The sequence below is a fragment of the Diospyros lotus genome, chromosome 2 (genome assembly GCF_014633365.1).
Source record: "Diospyros lotus cultivar Yz01 chromosome 2, ASM1463336v1, whole genome shotgun sequence".
NCBI classification, from domain to species: domain Eukaryota; kingdom Viridiplantae; phylum Streptophyta; class Magnoliopsida; order Ericales; family Ebenaceae; genus Diospyros; species Diospyros lotus.
In genome coordinates, this window is record NC_068339.1 from 32,510,219 (window position 1) to 32,523,349 (window position 13,131).

Below are 13,131 nucleotides of genomic sequence, written 5' to 3' on the forward strand. Positions count from 1 at the left end.
AGTATGGACTTAGTGCAGAACCTTGATGCAATCCTATTGTAGTTGTAAATGGTTCAGTATCCCCTCCGCATGTTCTAACCCTTGTCTCTACACCATGATACATGTCCTTAAGGGCTTGTATATAGGCTATTTTGACTCATTTCTTCTCTAAAACCCTCCATAATACTTCTCTAGGGACCTTATCATAGGCCTTTTCTAGATCTATAAACACCATATTTAGGTCCTTCTGATGATCTCGATACCTTTCCATTAGACGCCTCAGTAAATATATAGCTTCCATTGTTGACCTACCAGGCATGAAACCAAACTGATTTTCTGACACCTTTGTTTCCTTTCTGAGCCTCTGCTCTATTACTCTCTCCCAGAGTTTCATGGTATGACTCATTAACTTAATTCCTCTATAATTTTCACAGTTTTGAACATCTCCTTTGTTCTTGTATATAGGAACCAAAGTACTCTTCCTCCACTCATCTGGCATCTTTTTTGATTTAAGGATGGCGTTAAATAGTTGCGTTAGCCAGGAGATGCCCTCTTCTCCCATGCATTTTCATGCTTCTATTGGTATATTATCTGGTCCCACTGCCTTATGATTTTTCATCTTTTTTAATGCTTGCCTTATTTCATTTGAACTTATGCGTCGATAGAATGTGTAGCTCACATTCCCTTCGGAGTTACTAAGATGTCCCAACCTAACTCTTGTGTCACCACTATCATTGAATAATTTTGTGAAATACTCCTTCCATCTCTCCTTAATCGCTCCCTCATTTACTAAAACATTTTGATTGTCATCTTTTATGCATTTCACTTGATTTAAATCCCGTGTTTTTCTTTCTCTTGCTTTAGCTAATTTATATATATCCCTTTCTCCATCTTTTGTATCAAGTCGTTTATATAGATTCTCATATGCTTTTGACCTTGCTTCACTAACAGCTCTTTTTGCTGCCTTTTTTGCTTCTTTATAATTTTTTTGATTTTCTTCATTGTTGCATTGATATACCGTCTTATAGCAAGTTTTCTTATTTTATTTTTAATTTTCAATTGTACCTCTTCATTCCATCACCAAGACTCCTTAAGGTTAGGGGCTCTACCATTTGTCTCTCCAAGGACTACCTTTGCCGTGCTTCTCAGAGCATTAGCCATTTCTTTCCACATTTGGTTTGTCTGTCTTTCTCCATTCCATTCCCTTCTACCCCTTAATTTTTCTTTGAAGATTAGTTGTTTCTCCCCTTTTAAATTCCACCACCTAATTCTTGGATTTTGTTTTATGTGATTTTTTCTCTTCCAATTTCTTACTTGGACGCCAAGTACTAGAAGTCTATGTTGAGTAGTCAAACACTCTCCCGGTATCACCTTACAATTCCTACAACATAACCGATCATCTTGTCTCATGAGGAAGTAATCTATTTGGGTGCTTGAGGTGATATTTTTATATGTGATTAAGTGTTCGTCCCGTTTTTTGAACCTAGTATTGGTTATAATGAGCCCATATGCCATAGCAAAATGTAGGATAGATTTACTCTCATTATTAATTTTCCCGAATCCATACCCTCTGTGTACCTCTCTATATCCGTTTCCGTCTCTACCCACGTGCCCATTTAAGTCACTTCCTATAATCACTTTCTCTCCTCTTGGTATCATTTGTATGAGTCCCTCTAGGTCCTCCCAGAATTTTGCTTTTATCTCATCACCTAACCCCGCTTGTGGTGCATATGTACTAAAGATATTTATAGTCATTCTTCCTAGACTAATCTTCACCATAATAATCCTATCCCCCATTTTCTTTACATCCACTACCTCATCTATTAAGCTTTTATCCATAATAATCCCCACTCTATTTTTTGCTCGATCAGTTCCTGTGTACCATATTTTATATCCAGCTTCTGATAAAGTTTTTGCTTTTTTCCCTACCCATCTCGTCTCTTGAAGGCACGTAATATTAATTTTTCTCCTAATCATCACATCCACCACTTCCATAGCTTTGCCTGTTAATGTTCCTATGTTCCATGACCCAATCATTAATCTATGATTTTGTTTTTGGCCTTGACTTTGAATTTGATTTTGTTTTGATTTTGATTTTGGTTTTGGTTTTGATTTTGGTTTTGATTTTGGTTTTGATTTTGATTTTGGACTAGCTTCTTTACCCACATCCGTCCAAGCAAATGCGAGAACCCTTGCTCATTTATCACTACATCCGGGCGCCGATGCAGCGACCCTAGCTCACTTGTCACTACACGGGGGCAGTGTAGCGCATCGCTATGAAGGGTTATGCCCACACCCAAACGATTTTTCATAATTTGTCTAGAGTTCATGTTTTGGATCCGACTAAGTTTTACGTTGGCTGTCGGCTACCTAACATAACCCTCCTCCTTTATCCGGGCTTGAGACCGGCAGTGGATAACATCCCCAGGCGGAGTTACTGATCGGGTTAAGCGTTTTGTGGAATTCTCTTGGGTCAGGACTTGTCGGGTTATGTTGTTTTATTTCATGTCTTGCCTACATTCATGAAAACATGTTTTGAAGTCTCACTTAGATGATTCAACATCTTTTTTTGGACTTTGTTCTTGGAATATTCAAACGTTCCAAGTGAATGCAGCGGTGCAAAAGGGAAAGTGATTGCCGAGGAGTGATGATGATTAGTAAATGGTCTATAGTATGTTGCTTTAATTATGTTGTACATTTTGATGACGTCATGTAAAACGATGGTTTCGGTTATATACCATTTGAGGTTTCGATCTAACTTCTGCACTTGAGATGATTTACCTGTCTTAGTTTATTAATGATTCTGAGTTTGATATACTGAGAAGGTGTAATGAGATTATCAGGGAACGATCTAGGTGTTAAGATTCTATTGGAAAAAATATATATATATATCCCCAAAATCTTACGTTATTTAACGTTCTAGGAAAAGTGGGGTGTTACACTAGCTTTCGAAAAGAAATGACCTCCTCTTAGAGAGAAGGGGATTACTTCGAAAAGAATTGAATTTTCCTTGAGGAATAGCTAAAATCCTTTCGGAGAAAGGAAGAATCCTTTAGAGGGTAAAATAGATGGTTTGGAAAAAAGAAAAAATCTTTCAAATAGAAACATATGCTTTCAGATGGAAACCTGTATTCTTTGGGAGAGATGAAGAAATCTCTCAAAGAGAATAGTTGTGGTTGATTTTCTTGCTGAGAGAAAATTCTAGAGAGAGCAAAGGTCTGGCTGAGAATGCGGTAAGCATAGAAAAGTAATTGTGGCAATGTCATATTTATAAGAGGACCCTCGGGAAGTCGAAATAGTGCAGCTCGCAGAGGCCGATCTTTTGGAGAGGATCTGCTCTCCATATTCACCTAAAGGTAAACGTGAAGAGTGGGGGGCAATTGTTGTACCCCTCCTTCTCTTCGAGAGAGCTCTTGCCGAGAGAGTTATCTTAGAGAGAGAGCTCTCAAGGACCTTTCGACAACCGCTTATAGGTTCCTCGGAAAGTCTCTCGGATGAGCCTCTTTGAGAGGCTTTTCTCTCTTGGGAAAAAGCGGATAGAGGCCTTTCCATAGTCGCAAAATTGCTCTCTCGGGAAGCCTCTTGGAGAAGCCCCTCCGAGAGGCTAGGAAGGCGTTGCACATGTGTCCCAACCAATCGCTGAGACCTGGACTCCTATAAATGGCAAGGCATAACACGATTGGCGGATCTGAACATTTGGTAACTGATCTTGATTATCTGAAACTTCCTTTTCTGAAACCCTTTACATTTCTTTCCTCGAGCCTTTCTTTTTTCCCATACTGACTTGACAGTCGAAGGGTCTTTGCTGGAGACACTTCTCGCAAGCCTAGCCTTCTAATATTTGTCTCATGCTGCAATCCTTCTGGAAGCTGAGCTTAGGTCGTTTTTGTCCCTCCAAGAGAACCCTTGTTCTCTCTAAGAAACACCTTCCTGAAAGAGACTCATTCTCTTTTCGAAAGCCGATTGATTCCTCTCCGAGGGGTGTTTCAGACCCCCTCTGAGAGCCGTCTACCGAATTTGAGCGCCATGCCAGTCGTACATTTTCGAGAGACACTTCCTTTCCAAGGGGCCCTATCCACAAGGCTTTCTTAGCCCTTCTGTAGCTTTCTTCTCTCGAGAAGCTCTCTTTTTGAGAGAGCCATTTCAACGATTGTAATTTCGGAGACCAACATTTTACTCAACTTCAAATGATAGTTTTTCTCACTCTAAAGAATTTTTTATTATTATATTTTTTATAACAACATCATTATTTTAACTAATTTAAAGATCGAAGAGTTACATGTAATCTTATTACGCAGTCCAAACCATCCTAGGTTGCAAATAAGCAATTCAACCAGGAAGTTTAATTGATGTAGGCATAAAGGGTTCCTCTAACATTGAACCTATCGCTACAAACTTAAAACTTATTAATGATCTCCTTAATACTTCAATATTTTAGTGGCTGGACTGAAATATCTATCCATCAAAAACTATGAATTTTTTTTATCTCCGTGCTTATCTGTACCAACAAATTTTCTTCCACTTTCATTCTTTCTCGTTTTTTACGTTTTTTTTTCAATTATATAACAGTTAATTCATTAATCAAGTGATCAGAAATATAATTATGAAGACACCAATTTAACTCTAAGTTCCTCAGCAAAAAAGAATTAATTTGCATAAATTTTTTTTTGGGAAAAGTGCTATTTGTTGTGTGTGGCTTAATAGTCTAGTCCTAGTTTCCTAACAAATGGTATTAGAGCTACAAGTTGGTATTCTTGTGTGGATTAAATGTTTCAATTTGTAAGAATGTTTCAATTCGTATAGTATATATGGTTCAATTAGTAAGAATTTAGAGACCAAACTCACAAATCATAATGTTTCAGATCAATTTAAATCAATTTTAGTAACCAAATTAACCAAAATAAAATATATATAATTATAATTTTCCCAATTTTGGGTTGAACAACAGTTTGTTGTAGTAACTAGCACAAAAATATAGCATAATAGAAACTGTGATAAAAAATTTCACTTTTTCAATTTAAAATATATAAATGAATAATAGTACAAATATTAAAAACAAAAACAACTGTCACCTTCAGCGGCCATTGACGACCATCACCGATGGGATATTTTGATGATAAGAGATACCATTAGAAATGTCAAGTCAAGGAGATTGACAACCACAAAAATGGGACAAACTTAATGGTTAGATTTTTATAAATTTAATTTTTAATTTTTAACTAGAATTGAATAATGCACTGGCGGTCGGAGGCATCGACTCGACACTCTTACCGTCATCGACTAACATACCCAAAAATCAACAAGATCGAATGCCCAAATCTCTATATATTTAGCTTAAACTTCCGGTCAAACCCCATTTGCATGTATATATCATAGATCTATGCTGAAAATGACTTATCTCTTTGTAGATTGGAGTTACTTTCACTGTAAAAATGTGGTTGAATCTAAGATCGAATGGTCAAATTTCACAAAAATGATGATTTACAAAAGTGAGCTTGGAAGAGAGAGAGAGAAAAAGAGAGGAAGAACCAGAAGAGGGGGGGGGGGGGGCTGAAACAACCTAGGAGCCTTAGTGGAGTCAACTACTTGAGGCAACGACGATGACGATTGGAGGTGACAACAACATAGAGGCAAATGGAGTTGGAGTCGATGGCCACGACGATGGGCTTCAAGCGTCAACAGTAGGAGTGAGTAGAGAGAGAGGGAGTGAGTATGAAAGAGTGAGTAAAAGAGAGAAAGAGGGATTAGAGATTTGGGAATTTGGTGGAGGGAAAGAGGGAATTGGGATTTGATATAATATTATTATTATTTTTTTTTATAATCTAATGCTAATTTGATTCAAATTTGTTAATGGTAAATAAATTAAATAATCTTTGTTTATAAATTAAACAAAATTTTAATATTAGAATACTTATTAGAACATTAAATAATAAATACTATTTAATATTAAATATTAATATTAGATTATTTAATTAAATTTTTAAATAAATAAATTAAAAAATAAAATAATATTATATTATTTAAAAAAAATTAAAAATAATATTAATATTAGTTTAATATTTAATTATCTAATAGTAGATTAAACAAATTAACATAAATACATAATCGTTGATATTAATGTTTATATTATAATACTATTGTTATTTTGATATTTTAATGTTATAATACTATTATTACTGTAGCTATTCTTATGTTTATGTTTAGTTTTTTTATTGATATTCTAATATTAACTTGAAAAAACTTGGTAATTTTTGTTTTCTTATTAAGAAATTATTTTTAACTATTCATTCTATCTATTTCATAAACCAATCTTATTTTCTATAAATGAGCAATCTTTCATATTTTCTTGATTTTTGAAAACTATATTGTATAAAAATGAGTACGCCAAATATTGAATGATCTATTGATAATAGAAAAAGTCCACCCTAATAATATAATAGATGAACGATCTTCTATAATGAGTCAATCAATCATTAAAAGATTATTTAAAAGATTGAGTATATCCTTCATAATTGAAATAATTATTAAAAAATATGATGGAGTAAAGACTCAACACAATTGAAGTGTGAGAGAAAATAGTAATAATTTCAACTCATTTATATTAAAATAAACTTATATTATATTTTTAAATTTCATGTCACCTCGACCATATGAATTTAAGTTAATTCATATATTTAGAATTAATCAAACACAATATATTTATTGATGGTTAACCATTGCACTAAAGAAAATAATTGACATTATCCTTAAATTAATTAAGTATCAAATAGTATATTAAATATATTATTGAATGAATAAATGTTTCATAAAGATAATACATATTATTAATCAAGGTCATGATGTATTCTATATAGAGATTGATGTATATTATATATAGAGAAATGTACACGCTGATTATGTTTGTTGTGTTATTATTTTTAATTTAAAAAGTTATTATAAAATTGATGTTTCTATTCTAAGTGCTAACTAATTAAGGGAAAGAAAAAAACATATTTAAGTGCTAACTAATTAAGGGAAAGAAAAAAACATATTTATGTTATATTTAAAAATAAAAACACCAGCACGTTAAGTACTACTAAACTATAGAGGAAAAAAATATCTAGTAATTTTTAGATTTTAAAGTAGATAATTAATTAATAATAATATAACTCAAAGTATAATGAGTGAAAATACAAAAATGACCCTCTTAATGTCAAATATAGTTGCCCTAATACACTAGAAGCAATAGTTAATTAGTATATTATCATTTAAATTATATTTTTATTTATAATTTTTTTTATATGTAGTTTACATTTATATGTATTTAATCTTATATTTTACGCACATGAAATATATTTATGTATATATTTAGAATTTAAATAAATACTCATGTAGATTTTACAAAATTTACTTATAATTACTAAATGTATGTTAGAAGTAGTTTTAAATTTAAGTTTTGCGTAACGATAAATTTTAATTTTTATGTAAGATATACAAATAATACTTTAAACAATTAAATTATTTATAGACTTTTATAATATTAAAATGTAGTGTATGTTTTATATAAAAATATAAATGAACATAGACATAATGATGTGGCACTACTTAAATTACAAGAATACCCTCACACGCTAGTAGTCTTGCTCGCCATGTGGATTGCCAGAGATGACACGTGACAAGTTCACAATCCGAAGCAGAGTCCGAAAAATCCTAGCCGGATCGTGAGACTCGTTCCAGCTTGACTGGGGTCCTCAGGAGTCGTTTCCGTCCATCTCGGGTTTTATCTCGGGTACCCCATAACGGATCTGATTATAAAAAGCAAAGGTTTTCACTAGGTACGACAAGCTCTATAGCTCTTACATTTTCTACTACCTGTATTTATTTTACTGACTTGAGCGTCAAAGTCTACCTCGGGGGATCCTAGTCCCGTCACTCCGTTGTCTTGCAGGTTGTATTCCCGAGGCCCTCTTCACCTCCAACCCAATGTTAACGATTTTTGCTCTTTGCCATAACTAACTACATGGCTCCCTGAAGAGACGTGACCCATAGCCAGACTGGTGCCAATGTAGAGGCCCTGACACAAGGGGAGAATCCATAGCCTCCGGTCAATCCAATGCTAGAGGACCAACTCACTAGACTAGAAAATCAAGTCCAATAATTAACTGAGTTGTTGATTGGTTATCTATACTTGAAAAAAAAAAAACAGCATCGTCTGCAGGTTCCTTTTCAGTAAGAGGAGCACCAGTCACCTCCTCCTCCTACTCATGAGCCCCGTCCATCTCACTAATTGGGCTAAGAAATTCTTCCCCCTCACGAGAATGAGGGACCTCGCAGGAGAGGCAGTTGCGTTTTCTGGAGAGGCAAGTCCAAGAACTCAAGAAGGGAAAGGAAGAGTTGCCCCACTTTGGTTCTAACCAACCCCTGAGTAAGAACATCATGGCAGAGGTTCCTCCAGAGAGGTTTCGTATCCCATCCATCAAGCTCTATGACGAAAGCACAAACCCTTATGATCGTGTAGAGCTTTTCTCCTCTCACATGCTGGTGCAATCGGGGTCAGATGCGATGTGGTGCCGAGCCTTTTAGCTACTTTGGGAGGTCATACCCATACTTGGTACTCTTGCCTTCCCCATCATTCCATCAACAGCTGGGGAGAGCTAAAGACCTATTTCCTAGCCCATTACACTTCCTTGAAGCGCCATCAAAAGTCTTATATGGCTCTAGTTCACATCAAGCAAAACCAAGGTGAGTCCTTAAGGGATTTTGTGGCTACGTTTAATGAGGAGGTGTTGAGCATTGACGAGTGTGATCAACAGATTATAATGGTGACTCTTCAGAATGGCTTGAGGGTTGGGCCATTCACTCAATCCTTAGCTAAGACTCCATCTCGTACTTTCATAGAGGTCCTTGCCTGGACTAGCAAATATATCAACGCTAAAGAAATGATGAAGGTTAAGCGGGTTGAACAACCTGACATGAAGGAAAGAGAAAAAGAGAAGAAATAGCTAGTGGTGGAACAGAAGATGGACTATCGCTCTCTCCCGAACTCAAGATCACTTGGGTTTTGGGGGTGCTTGTGGAAGCTCGATGAGTTACACTCCCCTCAATGCCAGTTGAGCAGAGATTCTACTAGAACTGGAGGATAAGGATTATCTGCGGTATCCTCCCCCGCTAAAGTCTCCACCCAACACTCGAAGCAAAAAGAAGTATTGCCGATTCCACTGCGACCACGACCATGATACAGAGGATTGTATCTAGTTAAAAGAAGAAATTCAGAAGCTTATCAATCGAGGTTACCTTTCGGGATTTCGTTGGTCGAGGAGGCACGAGCTCAGGTAGAGTAGAGTCCAAACCGAATAATAGGGGGAGGTCTCCTACTCATGATCGCTTCTGAAAATGAAGTCGGACACCGCCCTAAAGAGAAGGAAAACAGCTCATTGGGGATGAAGGACAGAAGTTTATTTTATGCACGTTAGCAGTGGGAACGGTTCTCGGGACTCAAGATAATGGGTTGGGAGTCCATAGTAGGTTAGACTCCACCATTCCCAAAAACAAAGTAAAGGATAAGGGGGTCATACTTTATCCGAGGAGGATCTTTAGAGCTATCCCAACTATTCAGACCTTCTGGTGATCACTGCTTAGGTAAGCGAGTGGGAGATGAGCAAATCCTCGTGCACCCTAGTAGCTCTTCAGAGATTCTCTACAAAAGGGTATTTCTATGAATGGGGTTTACATCAGCTTAGGCTAGTCCGAATCCCATTGGTTGGTTCTGATGGAATGGTGATTCATTTAGAGGGGTTGATCCGGCTGCCCCTGACGGTCGGAAATGGCTCTCATAAGTCCCAGGTGACGATGGATTTTTTGGTTGCTAATGTGCCCTCGGCATAAAATATGATCCTTGGTAGGTCTGGCCTTAGTGCTCTGAGAGCAGTACTGAGCACGTATCACGTGGTGTTAAAATTCCCTACTTCAAGCGAGATTAGCAAGGTAAGAGGAGACTAATGGCAGGCTAGGGAATGCTACGTGGCCTCCTTGATTTCCACTATTGCCAAGGGGTTATAGTCAGACTCAAGATCGAATCAGGATGTTGTCACTCAAGCTAGTCAAGGTCAGATAGAGCTGGAATAGGCGAACGCCCCAAGTATAAGAGCAGGTCAGAGGCCGGTAAAGGGGGCGGGACAGAGTTCTAGTGCCCCTCCTGGTGTGGTCACCAGTTTCATCTTGGAGGGTCCGGAGGAGCCTAAGACCTCAGAGCCGGTGGACAAGCTCAAGGAAGTCCCGCTGAGGGAAGAGCTTGATCGAACAGTGCAGATTAGTTCCAAGTTACAAGAACCATTGCGATATGAGGTCCTTTCACTCTTGCATCGGTATTGGGATGTGTTTGCATGGTTTACACTGGATATGCCGAGGATAGACCCGACGATCATAACCCATCGCTTGGGGCTCTACTTGGATTGCATGACGGTAATGTAAAGGAAGAAGAAGTTTGCCCTGGAGTAGGCTAAAGCTATAGAGGCTGAGGTGGAAAAACTTATCGAGGCCAATCATATCTGAGAAGTCTACTACCCAGAGTGGTTATGTAATATCCTAGTATTTTGAGAATAATAATAATTAATTTTTTTATATTTAAAATATTTTTGACATCCATTAAAGATTATAGTTGAGAAAACTAATAGGCTTAGAGTTAGTGGGCTAAGTTGAAAAAGGAAAGGCTAAGTAAATGGCGTAGAATTAATGGGTTAAGTTGAAAAAAAAAAAGGAAGACTAAGTAAATGGACTTAGAATTAGTAGGCTAAGAAAGTGGGCTTAAAATTAATGAACTAAATGAAAGAATAATCTATTCAAAAGAAGATTTAGTGGAAAATAATTAAGGTGACAAAATAATTAAAGATAGTGGGTGAAATAATTGAGAAATTTGGGAGACAAAGTAGGGTGTGGACAAATAATTAAAAATTATGGGTAAGGTTTAGTGAAAAATAATTAAGAAAGATGACAAAATAATTAAAGATAATGGGTGAAATAATTGAGAAATATGGAAGACAAAGTAGGGTATGGACAGATAATCAAAGATAATGGGTAAAATAATTGAGAAATGTGGGAGACAAAGTAAGTTGCGGACAAATAATTAAAGATTATAGGAGAGATTTAATAGAAAATAATTAGGAAATGTGACAAAATAATTAAAGATAAGAGGTGAAATAATTGAGAAATGTTGGAGACAAAGTAGGGTGTAGACAAATAATCAAAAAAAATGGGTGAAATAATAGAGAAATGTGAGAGACAAAGTAGGGTGTAGATAAATAATTAAAGATTATGGGAGATATTTAGTGAAAATTAATTAAGAAATGTGATAAAATAATTAAAGATAATGAGTCACTACAATTATACTAAGCTTAATTCAACCTTCTATAAATAGAGGAAACTTGAAAGGTTTGAGAATTTAAATTAGAGAGAGAAAGGTTGTAAGAAAAAAGATTTGAGAGTGAGAGAAATTTGAAAAAAGAGAAAAAAAAAATAGGAAAAATAAAATATAGAGAAAAATATCAAAAATTCATAAAAAAATCCTATAGGCTGGGTTTAGTAGTTCTTGTAAAAATTTGTAGCAGAAGGCGTCGTTGGATACACAAATCGAGTCTTTGTCGCAGTATAAAAGAATACCGAATCGCTCTGCGGGAAGGTGAGTTATCTTCAAAAATTTCAGAAAAATGAGAATGATATTTTAGAATTATTGATGATAAAATTGGAAGATAAATGCATGATTGGTATTTATTATGGATTTTTGAGGCAATAGATGCTTGAAAATCAAAGAGAAAATGAGAAATAAATAGAACATGGATTTTGAAAATTATGAGAAAATTTTTGGGGCTTAGGAATATTATTTTATGAATTATTATGAAGAGAAATTGAGAAAGTATTTATTTCATGATCTTGAGGAAATAATAAGAGGAAATGAGAGAAATTAGAAAAATTAGAGAAAATTAGAAATCTGATTTTTTTTTAAGTAATTATGATGTCTAGGGTATGTCAAGATTCATAATTGAGTCCGATGCGAATTTGAGGCAAAATTATGCTAAGGGCAAAATTATCTTTTTGTAAGGTAAATGGTACTTTCCAACTAAATTTAGTTTTATGAAAATGCTTGGTTTGTAAGTGGTTCGACACAAAATCCAATTTTATGTAAATGATTTTGTCATGTTGTCATGACTTGATGTGAGTATGTCATGTAGATTGCATTTACATGTTTTGATTTATGAAATATGTATATGAGCATGATGAGATTCACGGTCATACGTTGCTCGGATTTGGGATTAGGTACTGGCACCATTGCTTTGCCAAGGGTGCACCCATACACCTTGGTCTAGCAGGGAGACTGGAAAAATGGCGGGTAATCTTAAGGTGGAGTCGACCTAAATATGAGACTTTTGATGTTATGTGCATTGCATACATACATGAGCATTAAATGTTTTGTTCCCTTACTTAGATGATTCATCATCTAATTTGGGCTTTGCCCCTAGAATATTCAAACGTTCCAAATGGAGATTATTGCAGAAATGAAAATGACATTTAGCAAAGTGCATGATGAGTTGTATGTATGTTATGTAGCCCATGTATTTAAGTTCTACTACTTTGAATTCTGAATGTTTTGAGGAATAATGATGTATAGTCTCAATTATAGTTAATGATGATGTATAATCTTATTTATGGTTAATGAGAATGAGGATGTAAGAATTGATTTATGATTAATGTTAAGATATTAGGTTCGATTCTAGCTTCCGCATTTAATGTTTGTGTTAATTCTCTTTTGAGATAAATGTATGGAGATTTTGGGATAGATATGAGAAATGATATGGTTTAGCAATAGTTATTAAGAAAAAAATTAATTATCCCAGAATTGTCCTAAGTTATAGCGCGCTTGGAAAATGGGGCATTACAGGTTAGCTAACGTGGTCCTCGTCTCCAAGGGGTCGGGAAAATAGAGACTCTGTATTGATTTTAAAGATTTCAATAAAGGTTGCTCGAAAGACAGTTATCCTCTGCCCAGAATTGATACGTTGATTAACGGAACAATGGGGTGTCAGCTGATGAGTTTTTTGGATGGATTCCAAGGGTACCACCAAATCCCATTACACCTGAAGATCAAGAAAAGACTGTCTTCATCACACATAAGGCCACCTA